Here is a 4064-nt window from a genome sequence, read left to right as displayed (position 1 = left end):
GAGATCCTGCTTTCCTTTTACTTGTATTATACCTTTCTATTTGTATTTCTTCTTTTAAGTTCTTATACTAGGAAAACTATGATATTTACACATGTGTGTCTGGTTTATGAGTATATCTTCAAGTGGCATCCACTTCAATATAAAGGCTTTGAGTTTATCATTCTTTATAGCTGAGTAATACTCCATTGTATAAAAATACCACATCTTTTTCATCCATTCCTCAGGTGATGGGCATCTTGTTTTTTTTTTGGCGGAACCGGGGATTGAACTCAGGCCCTTGTGCTTGCCAGGGAAGCGCTTATTCCGCTGAGCCATCTCCCTGGCCCCATAATGTGCATCTTGGTTGTTTCCAAGGTTTGGCTATCACAAATTGTGCTGCTATAAACATAGGCACACATATATCACTATGATATGATGTTTATAGGAATTCAACAATGGTTTATGTATTGCATGATGTTATCGTCATGTTAGTTGTTTACGTTGCAGATGTAAATGTGCAAAATTGATTTAAAAAACAAAAACAAAGCAACAACAAAAAAGTTAAAAAAGAAAATGCCTTAAGCATTAACTGCTCCTTTCAAAAGACCAGCAGAAATTGGCAGCACACATTGTCCTGCATATATCCATAAACAATCTTTTCCCCTTTCTTTGGTCCTTTTCCTCACCCAGCTTTTCCTCCCCATTGAATACATTCTTTCCCTTTCACAGTGTCTTTGTACCTTTCAGACTATATTTACTATTTCAGGTTCACATACTAGTGAGACAATATATTTGCACATGTGGGTCTGATTTATTTCACTTACCAATATAGTCTCTAATTGCATCCATTTATCTACAAAAGCCTCAAATTTATCCTTTTATAGCTGAGTAATACTCCATTGTATAAAAATACCATGTCTTTGTTGTCCATTCCTCAGGTGATGGGCATTTGGGTTGTTTTCACGACTTAACTATGACAAATTGTGCTCCTGTAAACTTGGGTGCATATATATCACTGTGGTATGCTGATTTCAGTTCTTTTGGAAAAATACCCAGGACAGGAATAACTGTTGCATGGGACCTCCAGTCCTAGCTTTCTGAGGAATGTCCATACTGACTTCCATAATGGTTGCGTCAGCCCTCCCACCAGCAGTGAAGGGTTCTTTTTTCCCTACAGCCTCTCTAGCATTTGTTATTGTTTGACATCTTGATGGTAGCCATTCTTTCTAGAATAAGATGGTATCTCAGCATTGTTTTATTTTTTTTTCAGCGTTGTTTTAATTTGCATCTCTTGAATGATCAATGATGTTGAACATTTTTTCATATATTTATTTGCCATTTGTATTTCTTCATTTTTGACATGTATATTCATCTCAGATGCCCATTTTTGGGCTGGGTCTTTGAATATGGAGGCATAATTTTTTAAAACTATATGTTCTAGATAGGAATTCTTTGTCCAAAGGACATAGTCCACTATATATTTTTTTCTACTTTGTGGGTTTTCTTTTTACTCTGTTGGTGATTTCTTTTGACATGCAGAAACTTTTTAAAAAGATGAGATCTCAATTCTTTGGAGTATTCCCTGTGCAGTTTCATTCTTAAAGAATCTTTTATTTATTTATTTGGTACAGAGTTTTGCTATGCAGTTTAGAATCACAGTGATCCTCATAGTGATCTCAGCCTCCCCAGTGCTGAGATTATAGGCATGCGCCACCATGTCTGGTTTTCATGGCCAGCAAGGCATGCAGTACCAGGGATTGAACCTGGGTCTCTGCACTTGCCATGCAGGCGCTTAGACTGCTGAGCCATCTTCCCAACCCTCTAGTTTCATTTTTGTTTATAAACTCTCTACCTACCCCTATGTCCTTAAGATTTCTACCTACTTTCTCCCCTAGAAGATTTAGTGTTTCAGTTTTAATATTTAAATCTTTTATCCATTTTGCAGGTGATTGGCATGGGTCTATTTTAAGCCTCCAAATATGAAAAGCCAGTTTTTCCAGCACCGTTTATTAAAGAGGCTATATGTCTTTCAAGGAACCTGTTTGGCTTTTTTGTCAAAGATAAGGTGGCTGAATGTGTTTGTAGTTGTATCTGCATCTTCTATTCTGTTGCATTGATGTTCAGATCTGTTTTTTGCTAGTACCATGCTTATTTTATCACAGTACCTTTGTAACAGTATAATTTCAAATCAGGGTTGTGATGCCTCCTGCCTGTTCTTTGTTTCTTAGGATTGCTTTTGTTATTCTAGGTCTCTTCTGGTTCCAGATGAATTTTAGAAATGTTCTAGATCTGTGAGGTTTACTAATGGTATTTTAATAGGGATTGCATTGAATCTATATACCAATTCTGGGAGTGTGGCCATTTTCACAATGGTTGTTCTTCCTATCCAGAAGAAGAGAATGTCTTTCCATTTCCTGATATCCTCTTTGATCTCTTTCCTCAGAGTATTATAATTTTTGCTGTATAAATCTTTTACTTCCTTAGTGAGATTGATTCCTAAGTAATTCATTTTTTAAGGTGTCATTGTGAAAGGTGTGGTTTCCATAATTTCTCTCTTGGTGCATTCATTTTTTGTGTATAGAAATGCTATTGATTTTTGAGTGTTGACTTTGTATCCTGCAATGCTACTGAATTTCGTTATTAAATCTATAAGACTCTTCGTAGAGTTTTTGGGATCTTCCATGTACAGTATCATGTCACCTACAAATAATGATAATTTCACTTCTTCCTTTCCAGTCATTATTCCTTTTATTTCTCTTGTTTAATTGCTCTGGCTAATGGTTCCAGAACTAGATTGAACAGGAGTGAAGACAGTAGGCATCCTTGTCTTATTCCTGATTTTAAAGGCTTTAATTTTTGTTTGTTTACTATTATTTTGGCTGTTGGCTTATCATAGATGGCTTTTATTAGGTTGAGGTAAAGACCATCTATTGAGATTCTCTGTAGGGTTTATATGGTGAATGAGTGTTGGACTTTGTCAAAAGCTGTTCTGCGTCTATTGAGATGATCATAGATGATTACCTTTGTCTTTGGCTCTTTCATCTGTGACCCATTGATTGTTTCAGAGGCTACTATTTAGTTTCCATGTGTTGATAGGGTTTTGCTGTTTCTTTTGTCAATAATTTCCAGTTTCATTGCACTATGGTCAGATAATATGCATGGGATGATTTCAATTCCTTTGCGTTTTCTTAAGCATTTCTATGTGCTAACATAGAACATCTCTCTGTTTTGGAGAACAGCTGAGAATGTGCAGTTGAGAAGAATGTGTATTCTGACCCTCTTGGGTGGAATGCACTGTAAAGGCCTATTCCAACACCATATGATGCACCATCTGCCTTAGATACTCTAGGTAATGGGAAGTTAGTTTGGCTCTGAGAACCTGTGTGTTCTGTTGTCTGACTTTCCACTGTAGGTGACAGAACTACCTTGGTTGTATGAGTGTAGCATTAGTGAGATATCGTTCTTTTGTATTCAGTGAAAGTCAAGAGGGGACACAGTAGGGATAGTGAATGCCGCATGGAGGTTGACCATCCAGGTGGAGAGCGGGGGGACAGGGCCCACAGGGATGCTGATCCCATGGTCAGGTGGGGTATATGGGAAGAGTAGGGGTACCCTGGAGAGTGGGGTTGTGGGAAGGTGAAGCACCACTATCTGTTAGCAGCAGGTAGAAAGAAGAGGATGGGCTATGCATGGTAAGCAGAAGTGGCTGCACATTTGGCTTCATCTGTATAGCACTTTTTCTCCCTTAGTATTGAAACATTTCCTTCGAAGGTTATGTTTATTAATCATTTTTCCTTGGTCACACCAGTAACTTTTTTTTTTTTTTTTTTTGCTCCGAGTATCTTCAGGGCAGGTTTGGCTGGCTTGAGTTGTGGGGATCGAACCACAGCAACCTGAGCCTGATTGCTTTGTTGAAGCAGCCACTTAAAGAACAGAGCTAAGGGGCAGGCCCCCCCCACACCAGTAACTTAAGAAAGGTCTTTTGTTTGTTTCTTTTCTTTTCTTTTTGTATGCTTAAAGTTGTTTTTGGAAAAATATTTCTAAATTTACTTATTTAAAATTTTTTCTGGGGGCTGGTGAGATGG

General features: G+C 37.7%; 1 protein-coding gene across 5 annotated transcripts in view; it reads left to right on the top strand.

The window, feature by feature from the left end:
- The window catches only part of Wdr60 (WD repeat domain 60), a 76195-nt gene that overhangs the window by 35921 nt on the left and 36210 nt on the right, over window positions 1-4064 (top strand). The gene's annotated exons all lie outside the window — the stretch shown is intronic.

The sequence above is a fragment of the Octodon degus genome, unplaced genomic scaffold (assembly GCF_000260255.1).
Source record: "Octodon degus isolate 3935 unplaced genomic scaffold, OctDeg1.0 scaffold00027, whole genome shotgun sequence".
Taxonomy (NCBI): domain Eukaryota; kingdom Metazoa; phylum Chordata; class Mammalia; order Rodentia; family Octodontidae; genus Octodon; species Octodon degus.
Note: the sequence above shows the minus strand (reverse complement) of the source record. Positions and strands in the feature narration are given on the sequence as shown.